General features: G+C 35.5%; 1 long non-coding RNA gene and 1 pseudogene across 1 annotated transcript; both read right to left on the bottom strand.

The window, feature by feature from the left end:
• Positions 1–3,199: 3,199 nt before the first annotated feature.
• LOC107140052 lies at positions 3,200–5,655 on the bottom strand (annotated as a pseudogene).
• A 1,017-nt stretch (positions 5,656–6,672) lies between these two features.
• On the bottom strand, positions 6,673–25,693 carry LOC125617401. The gene is made up of 3 exons (XR_007348377.1): positions 25,556–25,693; positions 24,676–24,685; positions 6,673–6,684 (listed from the first exon to the last, which is right to left on the bottom strand). It is a non-coding gene; the product is annotated as an uncharacterized LOC125617401 (long non-coding RNA).
• Between the last annotated feature and the right edge of the window lie 59 nt (positions 25,694–25,752).

Here is a 25,752-nt window from a genome sequence, read left to right as displayed (position 1 = left end):
GTGTCAGTTCTTAAAAATGGAAAAAGCCTATAAAGGTAAGACAAATCCTTTGAGGCTGGACACGGTAGCACCTGTAATCCCAGCGGCCAGGAAGGATCACAAGTTCAAAGCCAGCCTCAGCAAAAAGCAAGGCGCTAAGCAACTCAGATCCTGTCTAAATAAAATACAAAATAGGGCTGGGGAGTGGCTCAGTGGTTGGGTGTCACTGAGTTCAATCCCAAATAACCCCCCACCCCCACCAAAAAAAAAAATCCTTTGATAACTATAGGCTTAATCTCCAGGGTGACAAAATTACTTATCTGGTCTAAAATCTGTGTAATATACCTCCCATATTGAATTCCATTTTAATCTTTATACATATGTGGGCACAATACCTTTATTTTATTTAGTTTTATGTGGTGCTGAGGATTTAGTCCAGTGCATCACATGTGCTAATAAGCAAGTACTCTACCACTGAGCCACAACCCCAGCCCCACCATTTTGACCTTTTAAAACCTGACCATAATCTTTATCTGAATAGTTAATTGCATGAGTAACTCCTCCTTATCAAAAGGTTTTAGGCAGCAGTGGTGGCCCAAGAAATTTATTGATGAAAACCATGATTTTGAACTTTATTGAAGATGGGGCATTATTCAGGGAGAGATGACAGATTCTGAGTTCTAGTTTCTAGGGTAACAATTTACTAAATGCTAATCTTTGGACTGTTGCCTTAAGGCTGACATTTTATGGTTCTTATTCTTCAACATTTGGTTTGCTGCTCTGCCAGGACTGAAGCTGCCTCTTTCAATCAAAAATTTAAACAACAATTCTAACAAGATATATAATTATTTATAAAGTAATTACCACATATGAGCAATTCTCATCTGTGAAATGTTTGACAGGATAAACTTTTAAAACTAGGGGTAATTTCTTTAAATGAAGAATTAGATGTAAAACAAAGTATAATGTTGATTGAGAGCAACAATCTAGTATATGACTTTATAAAAAAATTCTAAGAATGTGGGTGTATTTAATTAGAGAAATTAAAGTGGGTACGATTTGTGATTGTATTAAAAACCAAGAATCCAAAAGTAGCCACTAAAAAAAAAAAAGTTGTGAGAGGATCACAGCATTTGTAATGTAGACGTTTAAAAAAAAAAAACAAAAAAAAAAAACGAATAAGCAAAAATATCTGCCATCCTAAGCCAAGCACTGCTTTGAAAGAAAACAAAAGGTTGGTGTGGGGGGGGGGAGGAACTTGTATAACTTGTATTTAGTGAAAAATGGAAAAGTTTAGGATGTCCTTAGCCTAATAATGACTTAAGTCAGCTTAAACTTTAATCATTAGGGAAGGTAAGGATTGGTTCTGTGATCTGCAGTAACTTAAGGCTTAACTAGTATCTCTTTCTCTGTCAGCAAGAAATTAGAAGCTTCTAGCTTCCAGTCATTTGTGTGAATAATTCTAAATTTTTCATGTCATATATTTTACCAGTGCTGTCCTTGATTTTCCTTACCATTTATACTTTTTTTTTTTTTTGGAGTGCTATGGATTGAACCCAGGGCCTTGCTTATGGTAAGCAAGTGATCTATCACTGAGCTACAACTCTAGCCCTGTCAACACATTTTTTAAAACCTTATTAGGGTTATGCTTGTTTTTGGAAACTCTAAAAGTGGAGAGTCAGATCTGTTTGTCACTATTTTTGCCAGTATAGTATCCAAAAAAAAATCATCTCTGATAGGAAAATTTTTAAGTATATGTGAAGTTTTCAGCTTTAGTTTTTCAAGACAATTTTACTATTTTTTTGTTTTTGTTTTCTGATTTCTTGTCAATTCAAAGTCGCTCATGCCAGTTACCTTATAACTAATTCAACACATTTAATGGGATATGCAAGGCAAAGCATTGCTTTAGCAAGTAAACGGAAATGAGTTTTTATTATAGTGTACATACTAGGGAATGCTAAAAGGAACCTCTGCAAATGTCCAATGAATCAGACACTCCAAGAATGAAACAGGAAACAAACAGGAGAAGAGGTAAAGCGTAAAATAACATTGAGTCATACAAAATTCAGGTTATCACCTAACAGTGATTAGCTGTGTAGATGGGTATTTATCTGTTTATCCAAATAAAGTAACCAAAACCAATTCTAGTTAATTTCATTTGAGTACTGTTGTCAGGGCATCCATGGTGGTGATATGAATTCATTCGTTAGACCTACAAATCTCAATTATCTGCCTTTTGATAGAATAATAGTAATTTTAAAATAGGAACATTTGGAAATTTATGCTTCATTGTTGAGATTTGGGAGTAGTATGTACACAGTCAATATAGAGTCCAAGGAATCTAAGGTCAAGGAAGAATTGATTACTGAAGCAATAAAAGGACATCCTTATGTGGCTTGAGAAGAGAGATAGGAATTGCTCTGGGGGTAGCATCTCATAGTCTTGTGGAAAAAATCCACAAATACCCATTTTGGCAGGCAATTTCAAGAGCTGTCTCGCCTGTACTTTCCCTGAATTTTCATCTGTTTCTAGCTTTTACTTCATCTTTCAAAAATTTAATTTGGAGATTAGAATTTTTACCATATTTTAAATGGCCTGGAGAATAAATGAATTATATATATTTTTTGATTTTATGTAGCTTTTTTACCTCTTGTAGTACTAGGGATTTAACTTTTTTTTTTTTTTTTTAACTTGACAGAGGGTCTCAATAAATTGCCCAGGCTTGTGATTCTTCTGCCTCAGCCTTCTGAGTATCTAGGATTACAGGCACTTGCCATCGTGCCTGGTGATTAATTTTTTTCTTTAAAGATGATATGTAGGTAACTGGTATAGTTTGGTTTGTTCTTTCTACCTAGGTAACTGGTGTAATCTAAGTATAATTAGCTTTAAACCTCTTTTAAACAAGAGAGAAGATAAAACATACCTTTCATTATACATGGTTAATATACGAAATATCCCCACTTCCCCTGAGAAATAGTATATCCAAAATACACTTGCATATGTGAGGTACTGGGTTCAATCCTCAGCATCACATAAAAATAAATAAATACAGATAGTGTGTCCATCTACAACAAAAAAACATTTTTAAAAATACACTTAGATGACATATGTAAGTTGATTGAATAGAAGTGAACACAAATACATCTTGAAACTTCCAACTGTTTAAAAATATTTCACAGCATTGGTAATATGAAGAAAATGTTTAAATTTATTTTTAAATTTAAAATTCTTCTGATTGTTCTCCACTAAGGGGCCTTAGAGGTGAAAAGGTAATTAGACTACCACCAACAGAGATGTGTCTGGCATGTTCTTGATGTCTCCTCTCTATCTGATTACTGAAGTTTAGACCAAATCAAGAAGATGGCATTCAGTAATGACACTTCTATTATCAAGTAGTACTAATTGAGAAGGGTTAGTTTCTTGTGAGGTGTTATTTTGTGATAATATATTTTTTTCAGGGCTACTCATCAAAACATCTTGTGAGGTAATTGAAGACTCTCGTTCCTTTCTTTCTGCAACATCTGAAATTTCTCCCCTTTTGTTAATTCCATATTCATCATGGTTTATTTCAATTAAACCTTGTAATCTAGGACACTGAGCATCTTCTACTATGCTATTCCTGCTTTCAGAAATATTTGAAAACAAAATTTTCTTATCAATGTGTTCACTTTTGGTGCTCTGCGGATCAGGATTCTCTGGTGACATCATATGTCTTAGAAGGTCCTCATCAGCCTCATTCTCCAGTATGGCTTTGCTGATGGACTTAGGTGTTCCATGTCTTTGAGAAAGACATTCAGAGGAAAGTACTGAGAATGATTTAACAGGACTCTTTAGTTCTGAAAAACCCAGCATGGAAAACTATTTTTTCAACTTCCTTTGATATTATAGGGGCTGTTGCCCCTATATTATAGGAGTGTTCTTTCTGTTTAATTTTCTCTCTTATTGCATTTTTTTTTTTTTTTACGGCAGTGAGGTGGTTTCTAGCTGCAATCCTTCCACCATCATCCTATTTGTGTTTACTTGCCATGCTTGAAACATTGTATTTTCCAGAAGACTATATTTGTGGCATTATTGTTTTGCCATCCAGATTCCTCGAGTTTGGTCAGATTGTTGAATTTTCAATTTACATCATTCTGAAAACTCATGCCCCCAGATCCATCTAGATTTGCACAGGTAGTCTCCATTTCACCTCCTTTATATTCCTAATCATTCATCAGTCCTTCAAACTGTTTGAATCTTTCCTTAATAAGGAATTTTGTTTGACCAACTGCTGTGCAAATAAGATCTTTAGCATCATCTAGAATGTCTGGTTCAAGCTTCCTGTCCCACTCAAGGCAGTGTGAAGTCAGTTTTAGTTTCTGACTAGAATATTTCTGAAATATGGCATATCATGTGTTGGCTGAGATATCTGACCTTCATTTAATTCAAATGATGAGACATTTTTATTGAAAGGCCATATGAATTTTTAGTAGTAGCTTCATTTTGATTTAAGCTATGTTCTTGACTCAAAACTGTTAGAGAACCCAAAGGACATTGTAATTTATTTGAATCTTGCTGGGCTGTCTTGGTAGAGTAAGTTTTACACTTTTGGGTCTAGATTTCTTTTGCTTCTTGAGTCTTATCACCTTCTGGTTCTAAAGGGTTCCAGGTATAAATGGGTGTCAAGAAAGCATTGGCACTTGTGGGAGTCATGACTGTTACTTGATAGGTCTTGAAACCATCCAGTGAATGAAACATAAAACCATTAGGTGCAAAGGAATTCTCTTTGTTTTTTGCAGGATTTTTCTTAGGTAAGTTTACCATTTTTGATAAGATTTCATCAGAATCCCTTCCATTTCTTGCACTCCTTTGTGAATCCAAAGTATCTTCTTCATTATCAAGATTAAAAGAAACAACCTTCTCAGGTTTTGTTTCTTTTTCACAGGTCTTCCTTTATTTGGTGCCTTTCTTTCAGGTTCATGTCATTAGTGGCTCTTGTGACTGGCTTTCTTATAGTGTTAGTTCAGACTGTTCTGACAGTCAGTATTGTTGCTTGAGAAACCGATTTGGTCATTCTCACTGATATGGGTATAACAGGCCACACAACTTTTTTCTCTTTGTCTAATACTTTCTTTTCTGAAGTCTGTCTTTGACCAGGTCTAATTGCTCAAACATCAATCCCATTCTCAATCTTAGTTTGTTCAATTTGGTCTTTGGCCTTTGATCTTGTAATCCATGCAGAAGATGGAAGAGCCCCCCCCCCCTTTTTTGGGCTCATTTTTCATAGCATTTTGATTTGAGAAAAGAAAACAAGATGCATCAGGTCTATAAAGACCCATTTTAAGTAATCCCCATGTAGCTTTATCTCGCTGTTCTTTTAAATTTTTGAAGTTGGTTTTCTTTGTATTTTTGGAGCATTTGTTTTTGTTCTTCACTTAGGACAATTTTCATTGACTGGCTTGATACTGGCCTTTTCTGAAGCAAGCTCTTGTGATGTCTCATCTAATTCAACAGGATGTTCTGTCTACCCTACAAGACTGGAATATTGACATCTTTCAAACCAAAGTGTGTATTTTGTTGGTATTCCTTATGTCTGTTTTCTTTCTGTGACAGTGATTTCCTATGAGTAATTGTAGTTCTAATCATTTCAGGACTTAAATCCTGTCTGTGATGACTGGCAAAACATGTTTAAGACATCCTGAGACACTTTCTAGTGTGAAACTTCAACCACATTAAAAGTACAAGAGTCCTCTGGGTCTGGACAACCCAAGTCTGGAAAGCGTTTAATCTTTTAATGTTTATATCCATTTGATTTGAAGCTTGACTGATGATTTCCTCCAATCACAGTATTCCTAATGTGTGTAGTTTTTAAATGAAACCATATATAACTTCAGAAAAACTGCTAGAGACAATGTATGAATATTGCTAAGAATGTTTAAGCAAATATGAAAATGAAAACCCTTAGTTAAAAAGAGCTGAGACAAAATTACATACAAGAGGAAGTGAGGGGAAAGGGAAAAATAATACAAGGGGGAGAAATGAATGACAGTAGAGGGGGTAGAGAGAGAAGAGGGAGGGGAGGGGAGGGGAGGGGGGATAGTAGAGGATAGAAAAGGCAGCAGAATACAACAGACACTAGTATGGCAATATGTAAATCAATGGATGTGTAACTGATGTGATTCTGCAATCTGTATAGGGGGTAAAAATGGGAGTTCATAACCCACTTGAATCAAAGTGTGAAATATGATATATCAAGAACTATGTAATGTAATGGGGCTGGGGATGTGGCTCAAGCAGTAGCACGCTCGCCTGGCATGCGTGCGGCCCGGGTTCGATCCTCAGCACCACATACAAACAAAGATGTGTCTGCTGAAAACTAAAAAATAAATTAAAATTAAAAAAAAAAAAGAACTATGTAATGTTTTGAACAACCAACAATAAAAATTAAAAAAAAAAATAAAAAAGAGCTGAGGATATAGCTACTTGTAGAGCAACCCCTGGCTTCAATCCCAAGTAGTGGAAAAAAATATATGTGTGTGTGTGTATATATATATATATATATATATACACACACATACATACATATATTTTTTTTTGGAAGAAAGTCAATTTTGCTATCCTTTGTTGATAGGACTGATGAAAGTACAAATAAGCAAGTGAGGCAGTTGCAGAATTTAACAGATATTTTGTTTCCATTTTTAAAATAGACATTAATTATAAACCAGTCTATGCAGAGCATTTAGCTGGTTCTCTCTAAAGGATACAAAAATTATTCATGTCCTTTAGGAACTTAAAAATCTAGGGGAGAATACTTAACAGATGTGACGGAATGAATGTAGAAGCATTAAAATGGGGAAAGAGGGGCTGGGGTTGTGGCTCAGTGGTAGAGTGCATGCCCAGCACGTGTGAAACCCTGGGTTTCATCCTCAGCTCTACGTAAAAATAAATAAATACAGTAAAGTTATTGTGTCCAACTGCAACTAAAAAAATATTTTTCAAAAATGGAGAAAGAGGTAAAATTACTACTTGATGATAATGCAAAGCTTGAGTTCACTGAAAGTCTTAAAACTAATAAAGTCACTGGGTATAAAATTAATCACAGAAATCCAAAGCTTTTATTTACAGAATAGCCAATTAGAAGATAAAATAGAAGAAAAGGACCCATTTAATGTTAGAGCAAAGCAGAGAAAATACCTATGAATAAAGAAGAAATAGGCAAAAGCACAAATATAAAACTTGTGTTTTACCTTAAAAGGTCAAACTCCTTGGATAAAAAGGCTTAATGTCATACACATGCTAGTTTTACAAATTTCGTGCAGTCTCAATAAAAACATCAGAATGTTTTTAAAAAAAACTAGATAGCAGATTTCAAAGTTGCTACAAAAAAGAAGCAAGGATGGGGTTTAGCTCAGTGGAAGAGTGCTTGCCTAGTGAGGCACTGGGTTCGATTCTCAGCACCACATACAAATAAATAACAAAGGTCCATCAACAACTAAAAACGAAGAAGAAAGAGAAGAAAGAAGAATCATCAAAGCTAGCCAGCAAAACTAAAAAGCAGACCTACCTTATAAAATATTTAAACAGGCTTTTCAGTCACTGAAACAGTTTGGTACTGGCATATGACTACCCAGATCATTAGATGACAATAAAAAGGTCAAAAATAGATCCAGATATGGGGATTTAGTACAGGATGAAGGTAACATTTCAACTCAGTGGGGAGAGCATGGTTTATTTCATTAAAAGGTTGTAAAACACCTGGATAACTAAAAAACAAGTTTTGGTCTATACCTTATACCCAAATAACTTCTAACTTTAAATGTGAATACTGACTGAAATTTTAAAACGCTCCAGAGAAGGCCAAGCTTGGTAGCTCATGCCTGTAATTCCAGTGACTGGGAGGCTGAGGCAGGAGAATAGCAAGTTCAAAGCCAGCCTCAGCCAAAAGGAGGCGCTAAGCGACTCAGTGAGGCCCTATTTTTAAATAAAATACAAAATAGTGTTGGGATGTCGCTCAATGGTTGAGTGCCCCTGAGTTCAATCCCCAGTACCAAAAATAAAAATACTCTGAAAAAGCCATGAGATAATTTTTAAAAGATTTTAGTGTAGCAAAGTCTTTCTGGATTTGATATAAATTCACAGTAAAACTTCACTATACATGTATTAACATTGATAAATTTTATTACTGAAATAAATGCATGGCTTTTTTTGTGTGGGTGGGTGATGCTGGGAATCAATCAAATCAGCCTTGTGCATGCTGAGCATACACTCTACTGAGCTGTACCCCTTGCCTGGTAAAAAAGCAAAAAATTACTTATAGCAAAAAGCACCATAAGTATAGTCTAAAGAAGAATGATAAATTTGGAGTAAATATTTGCAAATCTTAAATATATATTGTTTAATATATAAATAACATCTATAATCCAATAAGAAGTCCAGAAACTCTAAAGGAAAAAAGTCAAACTATAAACAGAATTTTCACAGGAAAGCATAAAATTATTCAAACTAAAAAAAAAAGAAAAAAAATGTTCAACTTTACTACTAACAGAAGAAAACTATACTGAGAGAGTATGTTTATAACCTATTTAAAAATTTATGTTAGTTTTATTAAACATTATTATGTTCTGGATATTATTGGTACAAAAGGGGAAAGCAAGTAATTTTGTTGAGAGAGGTGTGAACTAGAACAATCACTAAGGAATTGTGCGATGAATTCTGGATTTACTTACCCAACCACCAATTTACTTACTCTCCTAGTTGCAGAGATTGAAAAATGAATACGATGTTTCCCAGATTTTTTTTTAGTAGGTAGATTCTAGATGCTAATTAGTTTTCCTCTGTAATATACTTTCTCAAGATTTAAAGGGCAGAAGTAAGGCAGAGGCCATGTTCCTTGAATCGTGCAGGGTGGCAGGAAACATGTTTGTGCCACAGTGATCAAGCATGTGTCCTCCAGCATACAGGATATGGAGAAGCAGTGGTGGGGGCAGCAGCTTCTTAATTTGATATTTGAATCCCTGGATTGTGGTAGATCTTTCTCCAGCTTCCCACGAGTGAGAGGTTATACTGGTGGCCTCTGATTTCTGGTATGATCCTTAATGACTCCTATCTCCACATTGGTTGTAGCTAGGGGTTATAGTTCCATTAGTGAATAAATTGTTTTACTATAGGATTCACTCTTGAAGGCTTAACCCAGGTTACTAAACCCAACTCCTTCAACTGTCCTAATGCCTTCATAAACATGAATTCCAAAACAAGTGAATTGTTTAAAAATATCTAGAATGTACCTGATGTGGTAGCACACACCTATAATTTCAGTGGCTTGGAAAGCTGAGGCAGGAGGATTATAAGTTCAAAGCCAGCCTCAGCAACTTAGTGAGACCCTGTCTCAAAATTTAAAAATGGACTGGGGATGTGGCTTAGTGGTTAAGTGGCTTGGGTTCAATTCTGATACCAAAATAAATAAATAAATGAATAAAAAATATCTGGAGTCCTGTTTCTAGCATTGAAAGTCGACTGACCTGGAACGCAATTTGGCAAAAGCAGATTTGTAAAGGTATTTCCTTTGACCTAACAATTTTACTTCTAGGAATATATCCTGTAAATATCCTCATATATGAAGGAAATGAGTTTGTACGATAATTTTTGATGCGGCATTACTTGTAAATTAAGCTCAGTAAGGGAATAGTAAAATAACAATAGCAATAATTTGTATATGTATTTAATAGGATTCTAGGTAGCTCTAAAAAAGAATGAAAAACTTCATGTATTTAAAAATAACATCCAATGATACAAATGTATGAATTGCCAAGATCATTGTAATGTCATGTGTAGCTAATTAAAAAAAAAAAGTGAGATCCTGTCTCAAAAAATAAAAATGGCTAGGGATGTGGCCCAATTATTAAGTGCCCCTTGCTTCAATCCCTGTTACCCCAAAATAAAATTAAATTAAAAAGATAAGCTATAAGTAAAAAAAAATAACAATAGGTATATTAAGTTTAAAATAATCTAGAGGCACAGTAATATATATTGATATAAATATAACATTAATTGCACATACATGAAGTATACAATTTGACCAGTTTGACCTTTGAAACAATTATCAGTAAAAATCGTGAACTCTTATCATCCCAAAAATTTCATCATATTTCTTTGTAATTCTCCCATCTCTGCTTTCCTTTACTATGCATTATTTTGATTTGTCTAGAAATTTATATAAATGGGTGTGCAAATTCAAGGGTAGATCATCTTTTTACATGTGCAAGGCCCAGTGTTCAATCCCCAGCACCCCCCAATATTCCATCTTTGTGAGCCTCTCTTCTTTCCTATTTTATAGTTAAATCTCTTGGAAGTTCGTGTTGGGACCTCCATGTTTTTCTGTTCCCTTCATTACTTTTTGCAGTCTTTGACCCTAACCCTACCACTCACTGAATTTAACTTTTACTTAGGTCAATTATAACTTTTTTCATGATGTCTCTCTTTTTTTTTTTTAAGTATTTTTTAGTTGTAGATGGGCACAATACCTTTATTTATTTTATGTAGTGCTGAGGTTTGAACTCAGTGCCTCATACATGCAAGACAAGCGCTCTACCACTGAGCCACAACCTCAGTCCCCATGATGTCTCTCTTGTATTCCCACATTGTACCCCATGACTTCCTGTCCAATCACCTTAAAATTATAACTTCTTCAGCACTTCCTATTCCTTTTAAAATAGCATAGTTTTTTTAGTTATTTATTTTGCTTATGTGTATTTTCCCTGGTTAGAAAATAAAATCAGGGAGGATAGGGATTTTGTCTGCTTGTTCACTGCTGTATTCTAAGTATCTGGAATAATGACCAGTACATTACAGGCACTCATTAAGTAACTGTTCGATGGATGAAGTATGATTATCTATTTTCCTGTGTTCTATATTAGGCCAGAAACTCCTTTGAAGATAAAAACTATTGTTATGTCTTTATTACCCCATTGGCTCAGTCTGGCCTGTAGGTGAACACGAGTGTGAAAAGTACATGAGAAGTTGCTATGATACCAGTAATTTTTGTAAATGCTTCTAGATGACATTTAAAGACCTTTAACAGTGGTTTTTAAGTTCTATGCAATTCTAGATCTCTATAGAGCCTGAAAGTAGGATTTTGCAGGCAATAAATATTTAAAACTGGGGGTAGCTCAGTGGGAGAGTGTTTGCCTAGCACATGCAAAGACCGGGTTTCATCTCCAGCACTGAACCAAAAACCAAAATGAGCAAACAAACAAACAAAAACACAGAAACAGCTTTTAGCTGGATGTGATAACATGTATTGTAATCCCAGCTACTTAGGAGTCTGAGATAGGAGGATCATAAATTTGAATCAACCTGGGCAATTTACTGAGACCCTCTCTAAAAATAAAATTTAGAGTGGTGGGAAGGTATGGTAGGGCACTTGCTATCCTGTATGAGAACCTAGGTTTGAACTCCAGTACCCGTACCAGAAGGAAAAAAAAAAAAAAAAACAACGATTTAAGTTGCCTTAAAGAAATTGTTCATGCCTTTAAGTTGTATTATTTATTGGGATTCCTTCACTAGAGCACTACTGCTAAAATAAGTTTGAAGTGATAGCACAAACCAGAGACAGGGAAGAAAAGAAGTACAAAGATAGGGCAGAAGATATAGTCTTAATCTTGAGACATTAGGGGAGTTTCTATGCTGATACTTGTACCCCATTCCCAATAATATTGGTAGGGCTAGGAACTGAGCATAGATATATTTTTTAATTCTTCAAATGATCCTACTATGTAACCAAGGATTGAGAACCACAGGAATAATTAATCCTAGAGGAATGGGGCAAGTTACAGGGAAGACAAAAGCAAATCTGGTGAGAAGCAGAATGTCCCCCAACAATTGCTTAAGGTCAGAGTGGGTCAGAGACAGACACTGTTATTGGGTTTTTTGTAGCCATGACTAGTAATTGGGCTCAAACACTTGAGGGGACATAAGAGCAAGACCACATACTTAATGGTTAGTTTATGGGACACTAATAACAACTGACAAATAAAAAGAACACTTCTTCCTTGAAGCTTTCTAAAAGGTTAATTATCAACCAGTTCTTTCAACCCTTAAATTACTTTCTGAGAGTGAATTAGAAAGAGGGCATGGATTCTATTAGAAGATTGTGGTACCACTGTAGATTAATTCTTCTTATTAAATTGTACCCTGTTGTTCATTTTTCACCACAAAGAAGCTAACTTAATCCTTGTTCTGAGCTTGCATATGGAGCAATTCTGGATAATTGCTTATAGAATGATAACCTTTAGAACAGGCACAATCCAACAGAGAAAAATTCATCCTTGGAATGTAATTTCAAATTCATAAAGTGAAACTTAGTATCATGAAAAGAGAGTATATGAGTTTCATGATGTCATATTACTATTCCTAAGGGAAATTTCCAATATTCTGTGATTCAAATATAGACTCAGGATAAATATGTGACTTCTAGCTTTTCTGGAGGCATGCTAACAAACTTTGACCTGTTTGAAGATAAGAATGGTTTATCAAAGGTTATTTAATTTCAGTCACAAGTACCTTGTTTGTTAGTATTCTCTTTATGAAGAATACATTCCAATTATAAAACTCTCCATGTAAAGAAGGACATATTATAATCCAGTTCTTTTTTTTAAAAAAGGAATTTGTTGTTGTTGTTGTAGTTGGACATAATACCTCTACCCTATTTATTCATTTCTGTGTGGTGCTGAGGATCCAACACAGCACCTCACACATGCTAGGCAAATGCTCTACCTCTGAGTCACAACCCCAGCTCCTAATCCAGTTCTTTGTAAAGAGAAAAACTCTTTTCACCAGACATATTGGAAGTATTTTTTTCCCTCAAATTAATTTACTGTAAGTAAATTTGATGAAATGGTTTATTCCAAGAATTATGTTTTTTAAAAAGCATTTTTTAATTGTAGGTGGACACAATAACTTTATTTATTTTTAAATTTGTTTTTGTAGTTGTAGACGGACAGAATGCCTTTATTTTATTTGTTTATTTTTATGTGTTGCTGAGGATCGAACCCAGTCCCTTACATGTGTTAGGAAAGCCCTCTTCCACTGAGCTACAACTCCAGACCTCCAAGAATTACTTTTTAAATTCTTTTTTTTAATATTTACTTTTTAGTTATAGTTGGACACAATACCTTTATTTTATTTATTTTTATATGGTGCTGAGGAATCAAACCCAGGACCTCTCACATGCTAGGCAAGCGCTCTACTACTGAGCCACAACCCCTGCCCCCTTTTAAAATTCTAAAACAAAAGAATTAAATAAAAGTGGACTTTGACAGAAATGGATGCTGCCTTGTTTCTTCTGCAAGTGTGTAGACTTTTCATTTTGTAGTGATTTGTGTTCCCTGATATGCTTTATCTCATGCTTGACTGATTGCAAGTGTGCAGGGGGGTTAAATGTGTTTGCTATTGGCAATTTAGCATTAATTGTAATACACTGTAATCCAAATTACAATCTGTCATTTCTAGTCAAATTGTGAAGCACTGTAATTGTATTTTAGAGTTCCACTGCCATTGATTATAGCTACCTCATTTGTGTTTTAATATACCATGACGAATTTGTGAATGGAAATACAATCTTGTAACAAGCCAAGAAACAAGTATTGTTTTTCTATTATAACAGCAAGAAAATTATTTCTTAACAAATGAAAAGAGGAGATGGTAAGACAGTAAAGAGATTCATTTAAGGATGAAAAAAGACTTCAATTTTCCAGCAGTGCATAAAAATAAATGAATCATAGATATTTAGAGGACATGCTTTTTTAAAATTTTTTTTTATCAATTGTTGATGGATTTTTATTTTATTTGTTTATTTATATGCAGTGCTGAGAATCGAACCTGGGGCCTCACACATGCTAGGCAAGCGCTCTACCACTGAGCCACAATCCCAGCCCTACAGAACATTTTTAAATGAGACATTATAAAATATTTTCTAAATTAACATTATTTTTGAGATCTGTCCATGTGCACACAAATTGCTCTCATTCATTCATTTGAATTGCCATATAGTAGTACCCTGGAGCTTATTCTGAAGAAAGTCCGTTCTTTTCATGGTGGTCATTCAGATTATTTGTAAGTTTTTACTTTATAAATCATGCTGCAGGGCTGGGGTTGTGGCTCAGAGGTAGAGCGCTTGCCTAGCATGCGTGAGGCACTGAGTTTGATCCTCAGCACCACATAAAGTAAAATGAAGACATTGTGTCCACCTATAACTAAAAAAAAATAATAATTTTAAAAAATAAAAAAATCATGCTGCAGTAAACATTCCTCTACAAGTCTCTTCATAGATGTAAAATATTTAAGAGGAAACAAAAGTGAGATTTCTAGGTTGTATGTACGTACATCTATTTGGTATTGCCAATTGGTTCCTCAAAATTATTATTCAAATTTATACTCCCATTAGAAGTATAATTTATTTTTCTATATCTGTGTATAATTTATTTTTCTAATCTATATCAGATTTAATTTTTTTTTGCCTATTTGATGAATGAGAAATGGTCTTACCATTTTGGGTTTAATTTTACTTTGCCTGGTTAATGAGGTTGAACATATTTTCATGCATTTATTGGTCATTTGAGCCTCCTGTTCTGTTAATTGTCTAAATTTCTCATTTTTCTGTTAAAAATATTTATCTTTTTAATTATGAGAGTCCTTTATAAGTTCTGGATACTAATTTTTTTATTGTTTGTGTATTTGATTTATACATTCATTCACTCAAATAATTTGTTGTGCTTCTATTATCTGCCAGGCACTGATTTTGGTCCTGTAGACACAGCAATTTACACAAAATAAACAGACCAAAAAAATCCCTTCCTGTTTATACATTCTTCAATCTAATTGAAGTGAAAGAGCCTACACAAATAGAAATACAATATGAGAAATAAATTATATGAAGGAAAAACAGGTTAAAGGCAGTTGTGAGTGGTAAATAGGAAAGTTCCCTCTGAAGCGGTAACATTTGTGCAGAGGCCTGAATGTAGTGAGAGAATTACCTTTACTGAGGCCGAAGGCTCCTGGACGGAAGGAATAGCAAGTTTCAGGACAACAGTTAGGACCATGTTCGACATATTTGAAGAACAGCAAGGTCAGTGTGGCTCTCAACTAGTGATAGGAGGTGAATTGGAGAGAAAGTTTGCATAAGGCCATGGTAAGGACTTGAGAATTTTAAGTGCAATGGGAAGTCCTTGGAGATTTTTGGCAGAGTGATGAGATCTGTCATACATTTTAGAAGGATCACTCAGACCGTCAGTGGAAAATATATAGTGAGGCAAGCCTAGAAACAAAGCAAGAGAAGTATAGGTAGTGCTTTGGATTAGGATAGTGGCAACTGAAGTCATGAGATGTGATTCAGAATATATTTTATAGCAGAGAAAAGATTTTCTGATCAGAGAAGAGGGTGAGAGTGAAACAGAAATCTAGATCAACTACAAGGTTTTAGATCTAAATAATTGAGTGAATATTGTCCCTGCATATATTCATTATTTCACTGATTCAAAGACACACATGTGTTCTCTGAAATTAGAAGGCAGTTTACAAATGATGGCGATTTATAATCACTGTCAGTCAGAGAGCAATGTAGTTTCATTGACTTCATAAATTCGGTCATAGTTGCTATGCTGTCATCATTTCAACTGAATGATGTACATTGTCAGTATTGTATATGTTGACTTTAATTGCCATTAAATGACTTTTTAAAAGTAGACTATGATTCATCATTGGAACTAAATTTATTTGGTATCTAGGTAGGGTCAAACAAATCAACAAAGCAATAATTGGTTTTATTGAAGTAAATGTTTACTTTGGAGGACTGACCATAATTCTTTATTTTTTCAGCAACAAATGGCCAAGGACTTTACTGGGATCTAAGTGGTAGAGACAACCACAAGTTAATGAAGTTATGTTCTTTCTTCTTTAAAAAAATCTATGTGCACAACAATTGCCTATCACATTCCAGTTCATATAACTGAGGGTTGAAGAAATTGGCACATTGTCTAGAATGGATGCAGGAAATGTCTAAGTGACAAGAGTTGGTGGAACTGATTTATATGTCATGCAGAATTATTAAGGCATTGAGTTTTAGTTAAATCGGTAGCATTTTTTCCTTTTCTAGAGTTTTAAGTAAAATAATAGTGAGACTTAACAATGGATAACTTCCTAGATTTGATAAGATGTAGTCCAGTTAAGAAGTTTTCAAAGTATATAGATAATAGGTAAAGTCATAACTCAATGAGATTCCCTAAAGTATTAAAGCAATTCAAGAAGAGGTCTAGAAATTGAGAGCTGGGAAACCCTAGCATTTGGAAACTGGCCTCACCTCAAGCCCAAAGCTATGGAGGCAGCCAATCCTGGGCTGAAACCTCTGAAACCATGAGCCAAAATAAATATTTCCTCCTTAGAGTTGCTTCTGGTATTTGTCATAGCAATAAAAAGCTAACTCAGAAGGAAAAGCAGAAGAGTATGGTATTCTGGGAAGCCAAGTGAAGGTAGCATTTACAGGAGAAAGGATTATTCAGCTGAACCAATGGCACAGATAAGTTGAATACCAGGAGGACTGAAATTGAGAACTGGCCATTTGATTTGATAATATGGAAGTTACTGATGAATTAAAGAGGAGTGATATAAAGGCTCTGGGTTGATAGAGAGCAAGGCAAATTCAAGACTTACTGAGAAACCAGATCTTTTAGACTTCTAACTTTTGGATTTTATTAGTCAAAATCTTTCAAGTTTGGAAAGGTCTCAAGAGATCATAACCCCTGTTGTTTTGTTTGGTCTCTGTATTAGTCTGGGATTTTTATTTGTCTGGATCCAATCACTTCTGTGATTTTTACCCCCTCTGGGTTCACTACTGCTCATGTTTGCTTACAATAACTATTCAGTAGAGCTCTTTACAGATATGACACTCACACTACTAATTTAGTCAATCTGAAAAACATGACCTGCTTGAATTGTTTGAACATGTAGGACACATTCAAGGATGGTATTAATAAATAATAGGAAACAATATGTAAATGCAAACAATGTATCTATTCTTGACATTTAAAATATATAAATAGAAGAGGAGCTTGTTGTTCTGAGAAAAGCTGAAGATGATCACTCAGAAGTCACATTGGGTCTTTCCCTTTTCTTAAAATAGTCAAAACGGAGGTAAATATGTTTGCACATTTTGGGGTTTCATAATCATGTGTCAACTTAGTGATGTCTCAGTGAGTCATTTTCACGAAGGCAGCTTTATCAAGCTGCACCATAGTGCTAAGATATACCTAGAATCCAGGGAAATTGTTACCAGGCCTAGACAAAATGAAAGGCTATAATTCTTAAAATGTTATATGATGAATTATATATATAAAAAGTATATCAGGTCAGGTGTGGCGGCACATGCTTGTGATTCCAGGGATTCAAGAGGCTGAGGCAGGAGCATCGCAAGTTCAAGAATTACCTCAGCAACTTAGCAAGACCCTATCTTGTGGCATCCTGCACAGCCATTCATTCAGAAACCAGTGAAGGGAGTTGGGGGATTGAGAAAAGATAAATAGATACACATAGAGAAAGAGAAAGCTAGAGCTAGGTAAGACATTACCTTCTGATGGAGGAATAATCACCCAGAGCTAGTACAGCACATTTATTATATAGGTTTCATCAAAAGGTTATTTGTGGAACAGTTTCAGTAAAGCAGACAACTTGAAGGACACAGGACTGGCAAGACATTAGGGTCATCTTGTTATGCTTAGAATTCTCTATCCTTAGGTGCTGGTGCCTGAGCTCATGGTCCAGACTGATATAACTTTGCACCTTTGTTCAGAGCCTCCTCAGGCTAGGCGTCACCACAGCAACTGGGCCATCTAGACGTGCACCTTTCCACAGGAAGTTCCCAGCACAGTGCAGGCATGAGGCAGTCAGAGGACCATGATTCAAATCACAGCTCTTCAATCTATCTAAAAAACAGAAGCAGGAATGGGGATGTAGCTCAGTGGTAAAGTGCCCCTGGGTTTATTCCCCAGTATCAAATAAATAAATAAATAAATAAAAAGGGTATCAGACTAAAGTTACTACCCCCTAATTCCAAGTACTTCATATTGCTTATTCATCATCATGACTGGAATTGTGAAAATTTTCATATTGTACTTTATTTAACTACAATCAGTCCTTTGAAAAATGTCAATATGACCCATAAACAAAAAAAGAAAGATGATTGATGATTAGAAGATCATGTGTTTTATCCATTAGTATCATTTATTCAAAACATATCACAAAAAAGAACATTTGTAGAAATAGCTTTTTCTGTAATAATAGATTAACAAGTAAAATAATAATATAACAATAGCAACAACAATTAGGCATTGAAGATCCATTTTAAGAAGACAACTTAGAAAGCATCCTCTTTTATCAAAGTCATAATCAACAAAAATAAATGAATGGAAATATATTCAGCTGATTGAAAGCCCAAGTGAAAGAAGTATTTATAATTCTATGATCAACACTTACTAAACACTCTGTGGGCACAGTGATAGGCCTTATGGTATTGAAACTTTTTCTGCTATTGAATATTTTATAAATTCAGTGAAATTAAAAGATTCTAGGTATGTATTTCATTTGACAAGTAATAATAAGACTCAAATGAATCTTGATAGAAGTAACTTTTTTTAACTAAATTAATAAGATATTTTCCTGCTTTCCTTGTGATACTGAAATCACAACCTAACAAGATTTCTTATCTCCAATAACAGGACAAAAAAAAGATTACTGCATCAATCTTTGAGAACTAAAGATGAATAGAGTTTCTATAGGTACTATGCCTCCCTACTGCTGAAGGAGTGAACTCTCTTTGGACATGTAAGTAAGTGAAAAAATCCAAGTTTCATAGTTAACAAGTTCTGCTATACATTATATTTTCTCATTTTAAGAAATAGAAGCATAAATAAAAAATTTAAAAAATGTTAGTGAAATGAGGAAAAGGACAGGAGCAAAAGCTAGAATTTTTTATAATATATCCTGATTTGTCAGTATTAATTTGAAACCAAATAAATGGTCTACACTGTTGTAAAACAAAAATAAAGATGAGAGAATATAATAACCAAATTGAAAGCAAAATAAAGCAAGACATCTAAATAGTCAGTGAGGGAAAGTTATTTATTGAAGAGCTCCAGTTATTATGTGATGAAGGAACAGTAATGAAAAGAGCATCAATTTGAAACCACTAATGAAAGAATACCTTTAGGCAGTCATCATCAATGGCTATTAGAACTATTAGATGGAACCTGACGAGAATATTACAATGGATGAATAGGCCAACAACAACTGAACACGTCAATCTATCAATTTCACAAAGAGACAAGTAGACAGATGTGTCTGCTGGTAGAAATACAGACAAAATTACCTGTGTCATAGTCTTCCCCCAAATTAAAACCTAAGTATGAACAAGCTTCTCTACATATCATCCAGTTACACAGAATTCAATAACAAACACACCGTAAGCATGAAAACAGGAAGATCCAGAGGATGCAAAACTCTACTGGATCCATATTTGGGTTCCTACAACAAATAAGTTACAAGAAAAAAAATGGCGGGTGGTGGAAGAATTCTATAGATTAAAAGAAGTTTATGAGACAAATCAAATAAATGCAAAATATGGACCAAATGAACAATTGAGAAATTCTAAAATCAATGGGTTATTTGATAATGTTAAAGATTCATTATTAATGTTTAGGTGTGATAAAAAGGTTGTAGTTATTTTCCTATAACAGCTGTTTGGAGTTGCTCAAAGAACAACCACCAAAAAACACCTAATAATTAAGTGAGTCATAGAAGAAATGCCATAACATTCAGGGGACTAACTAAAGTGGTAGTTCTAAATTAAGGCTGTGCAGCATGCAGCAGACAGGACGTGCAAATTTCACAACATGTGAAGTTCACAACTAAGAGTCAAAGCCACAAATAACACAAGATGCCAGCTACACTAGCTCATTATATTAATGGCAGAGAGTTACTTTTACAGTTTAACTAGTAATAGGAAGAACCTCAGAACTTGGAATGGAATAACATGATTTTGTAAATGTAACAAACGTCCATCTCAAATTTTCCTCCTTTCCATATTGTAAGTTATACAGTCTCAAGATCCCTGTTATCGACCTGTAACATGTCTGGCACCATCCTTCCACTCTCATGATTGAGTGACAATTCTGGTTTCTAAAATAAAATTGTTTTTTGGATTCTTTCTTTGCTTCTCATATTTGTTTCCACTCAGCAATTTTAAATGATTTTGCTGGGTCAACTCAAGCTACTTTTATTCATCCAATCGTCCAGGAAATGTTTACGGAGTGTCATTTAAAAACACATGCTGATTTTAACACTGGGGATTCAGTGATGAAGAACACGGTTTCTGCCCTTTGAAAGCAAATGTGGAAATTTTGATTCTAATGTGGAAAGAGAAATTACTGAATGAACACATTAGCAAACAAAGTAATCTCAGAATCCTCAATAAGTACTAGGGAGTACCATATGGAAGTCGGGTGGGGGAGTTGTTCTTTAAGATAGACTAGTGATGAAAGACTTCTCAGAGGATATGAGCATTTAATATCTCTATATTTTTATGTGGGGCTGAGGATCGAACCCAGTGCCTCATGCATGCAAGGTGAACACTCTCCCTCTGAGCCACAATCCCAGCCCCAAGCTGAAGCTTTAATAAGGAAAGTGAGCCAGTTATGAGATGAGCCAGAAAAAGAAAACTCAAAGTAATAGGAACTTCAAGGTGAAAACAAGCGACTGAAAGAATGTCAGTGCTGTGGAGTATCTTAAGCAAAGGGGGGAGGAGTAAGACGTAAGAAGAATCTCAAACAGAGCAAGGGAAGAAACTTTATTCTAAGTACAATACAAAGTCACTGGGAGATTTAAAGTAGTGGAAGATTGCAGGAAGCCATCCATGAATTACATGAAGGTCTTCTCTCCGTATGGTAGCTAGGGAGATTTAGGTTTGGCATTGAGAACTATCCATGGTTCTCCCTGGGCAATCGACTGCCCAGTGCTTGTGACCTTTATCTCCGCTCTGCTAGGAAGATCCCTCAGAGTGGCTACAGAGATGCACATAACCCATTGCTCCTTTTTGCCAGAGTCTAGAAGCTCCATCTGTCTGATCGGCTTGCCCGTCCTGCCCCAGCTTTTGAAACTACTTTCTGTGTCCTGTGATTTTTTTTCCCTCATTCTATTTTTTCTAGCTTGTATTTCTCAGCCAGCCCATTCCACCGAGGGAGAACCCCATTTCCATGGCCTGAGGAGGACATGGGCAAGAGAAGAGCATAATCTTGTTTACATTTTTGGATGAACTTTGCAGTTGTGTGAAGAATGGATTGAGTGGAAGCAAGAATACATTTTGGTGACAGGAGACTAGGAATCGTTCAGGCCAATAAATAAATAAATGCAGTGAATGGCTTCAAATAGGATGGTAGCAGTAAAGATGAAGACATATGGATAGACTCAAGATGTATTTGAAGATGGAAGTGACATGAACTGATGACTGATTTGATTGACAGATTATCTGTTTCCTAAGAAATACCTAGGCTTTAAATTGATGTACAGCAAAATACTGTAGATGAAATTTTATGATTAAATCCTTCATAGTTCTTTATATTTGTGATTATATAATGGCTTATTATAAAGCTTATTTCATTAAAAAAGGAATCTTGTTTTAATGAAACTGTTGATTTACCCTAACAACACATGGCAGCAAAAGCTACAAAGAAGTTCAAAGATGTTGAAATTCCTTCCAATGAAGGCAAGAAGAATAATGGAGAAATAAAGGGAAGAGCCCATCCCGGTCATCTGCCCTTCTTTTCTCACCATCCTGCACTTAACATTCACTGAAGACATTCTACAAACTGTAGTCATTCTCAAAGCTGTTGACAAAGCCTGTACTGTTGCTCCAAGAAACTCAGAACATACTCCTTAGAAGAGAAAGTTTTTTTAGTCTTGTGAGGAAAAAACATTAAAAAAAACCCAAAAAAGCAAAACAAAAACATAAAAAAATAAAAAAGCAAAACTACTCCTTAAGTTTGTTCATGCCCCAACTTACCTTCCTTTATATTGTCTTAACTTTCAGAGATCAGAGAGTAGGTGTTCTAATTACCTGCAAAAGTAAGGAGGACTAGAAAACTGATAGAAGGAAAATGATTGAACATACTTCTTAGCAACCTTTCATGTCAGATAAAACTAATAGGGCACCTTTACACCAGCAAGACGGTTAAGGAGCTGGGTGTGGTGGTGCACGCCTGTAATCCCAGTGGCTTGGTTGGCTGAGGCAGGAGGATGGAGAGTTCAAAGCCAGCCTCAGCAATTTGGGGAGACCCTGTCTGTAAATAAAATCTAAAAAGGGCTGGGGATGTGGCTCAAAGGTCCAGTGCCCCTAGGTTCAATCCCTGGTACCAAACACACATACACACACAAAGACTGTTACCACAGTCTGTACCATAGATGCTGGTGAACTGCTGTAGTGTGGCTAAGGTTTACATTACTGTCACCTCCTGGTCATCTGACAGATATTAATCTCATTTGCTATAATCACTTCTGTTCTATAAAACTGCCATTGCAGTTCAAATGCCACTCTATGAAATGAGATTTTCTATGAATTTTATGAGAAAACGTTAGTGATTTTCCAAGCGCTTCAAGTGGCAAAACTTAAGAGCACTTGTCAAGTGAATAACCATCACATATTTCTGATCATCAAGTGTCATTAAAATTTGGACAACACGAAAGATGACGGTGAAAAGAAATTGAACAGTGTGGTCCAATCTTTTCCTTTTATATAGTAAAAACAAAGACCTAGAGTAATCAAGCTCTTTGGTCAAAGTTTCTTAGGTTTATTTAAAACCTCTCTTGGAATGAAACATAAATTCTGTGAATTGGTGTAAGAACTAGAAAGACTCACCACCTTTTCTGTGAATAGCCATGCTTCTGGGAAATTCTGTGAATAGCCATACTTCTGGGTAGTGGCAGAACTGGAGCTAGGATTCAGGTCTTTCAGTTCCAAGATTAAGTGTCTTTGTACAACATCAAAGAAGGCACCTCTGATTGTTGCAACTCCCAGGCCTTGAAGATAAAGAACTACATAGACATTTAAAAAAAAATCTTCTGTAGACTTTCCTGTTGATTACACTAATACTTGAGGAGAGAAATTCCATACCAAGAATGGTATGGCTGAAGCATACATAATTGTAGTTATTTGATAATTTTCCTGTTGTATTACATTGGGACTCCTTGGTTCCAAATGAAAACAAAATAATCTAAAACTCACTTAAGTAAACAAATAAAAAGATAATTTATATGTTTATATAACCGAGAAGTCCAAACAGTGTCTCCAGGGCATTGCTCTACCTGATCTCCCTCACTACCTCTCAGTTCTGGTCACCATTTTTAACTTTGGTCTTGGACTCAGTAGCAAATTAGTAACTTGCCGTTCCAACAGACTCAGCAGAAAAGGCGGTGAGTCTTTCTAGTTCTTATACCAAGTAAGATACCTTATTCCTCTATTCAGAATCTTCTAATAGCTCCTCATTGGCCTCAGAAAAAAAGCCAAAATTCCTATGGTGGCCTCAAAGTCTTTGATGTTTTTTTCTCCAATATTCTCTGTCTCCTGCCATTCTCCCCCTTACTTCTTTTACTCAACCACACTTTATTTCTTGCTATCACTTGAAAATACCAGATATACTTCCACTTTAGGTCCTTTTCACTGACTACTCTCAGTGTCATACACTCTCTCTCTCTTTATTTTTTTTTGTTTCATCCAAGAAAACTTTTCTTTTTCTTTTTTTTTTTTAACTCAGGAAATAAAGAATTTCAGAAAGCATGCATAGGAGATTAGAAAACAAAATAATGCTGTCATTCACAAGGAAAAGGTGCATCTAATGTCTTGGGAAAGCTTTTAAATCCCCCCCACCTATTTCTTGCAGTATAATCAACAAATACAAGCTATGTGTATTTGGGCTCGTGGTGTAGCTCAGTAGTAGAGTGCTTGCCTAGCATACACAAGGTCCTAAGTTCAATCTCCAGCACTGAAAAAAAAAAAAAGAAAAATTATATATATTCAACATATATAAAATGTGATTTGACACACGTATGTGTTGTGAAGTGATTTCCACAATCAAGTAAATTAACACATCCATCACCTCACGATTACTGTGTGTGTGTGTGTGCGCGTGCGCACGTGTGTGCGTTCATGAGAGAAAGAGAGAGCTGAGAATGTGTCAGATCTACTAAAAAATTTCAAGTATACAATATACTATTATTAACTATAGTTACTAGGCTATATACTAGATCTCCATAATTTACTCCTATTATAACTTACAGTTTGTATCCCTTGACCAAATCTCCAACCCAACCCTATCCCACCCGAGGCCCTGTGTCAACCACTAGTCTACTCTTCACTTATGTAAGTTTGACTATTTTAGAGTCCCCCATATAAGTGAGATCATACTGTATTTGGCTTTCTGTGACTGGCTTATTTCACTTAACATAATGTCCTCCAGATTCATCCATGTTGCCTTGAATTGCAAGATTGTCTTTTTTTATGGTGCGCACACATGTGCTCACACACACACACACACACACAAACACACCATTTTCTTTGCTCACCCATTGGTAGATGCTTAGGTTGTTTCTCTATGTTGGCATTGTGAATAGTGCTACAAAGAACACAGAGGGGAACCTTTTCTGTTCCTTGCTTTATTCTTTCCCAACCAGGGAATGAATATAAGAGAATGTAAGTGTTCATGTGAAATCCTAGGTCCCAGCTCTGTTCCTGGGTCTAAAGGTTCTTTGATGATGTCTTTGATATTTCTCATTGCTTACAGAAATTTGGTGTACCCTTGACCATCTTAGGATAGGCTCTAACAAGGCATGCAGAAGGAATGGTTCTCACACAGGAGTGCTCTGGGTTGTATTCTCAACTCTGGCCCTTGGAAGACATTGTGTTGAAGATGGACCAGGGTGCATGGGGAGAAGCTCTGCCCAGCCAGCTACCTTGGGATGATGAGGAAGGAGACTGATGCCTACAGCCTACTGCTCAGCCCTGAAGTCTTTTCCCATTAGCCCTTGATTATATTTATGCCCTGCGGTGCTATCAAAAATCAAATCATAAAAGCCCTAAGAATAGTTGATTTTTAAAAATTGCCTGTGCAAAGGCTGGGGTTGTGGCTTAGTGGTAGAGTGCTCACCTAGCACGTATATGGCCCTGGGTTCAATCCTCAGCACCACATAAAAATACATAAAAAAAAAAAAAGGTACAATACCCTTGGTGTCTAACTACAACTAAAAAATAAATATTAAAAAAAAGAACATAGAGGGGATACAGATTTCTCTCTTAGATACTAGTATTTTTTTTTTTTTTTGTTGTTGTTATTTTGTTTTGTGTTTTTTCTTTAGACATATACCTGGTAGCAGAATTACTGAACATATAGTTGTTCTATTTTTAATTTTTTGAGGAACGGCCATATTGTTTTTCACAATGAGATACCAATTTACATTTTCAACAACAGCATGCATGGATTCTTTCCCTCTTCTCTATGCCCTCACCAACTGTGGTGAGCCATTCTATTTAGACCGTGGCCGCCATTAGAAGATGGCGCCGGCTTCCACTGTGGCCTGTGACAAACAACTCCTAATATGGAGAATTGGCACGCAATCCCTTCCCATCCTATGAGAGAGGTCCACGTGGCAGCTTAAGATTGGTATGCGGGAGGCTTTATTAGGCTGTGCTTGGGCGCTCGGCGGGGG

Source organism: Marmota marmota, unplaced genomic scaffold (assembly GCF_001458135.2).
Source record: "Marmota marmota marmota unplaced genomic scaffold, marMar, whole genome shotgun sequence".
NCBI lineage: Eukaryota > Metazoa > Chordata > Mammalia > Rodentia > Sciuridae > Marmota > Marmota marmota.
Note: the sequence above shows the minus strand (reverse complement) of the source record. Positions and strands in the feature narration are given on the sequence as shown.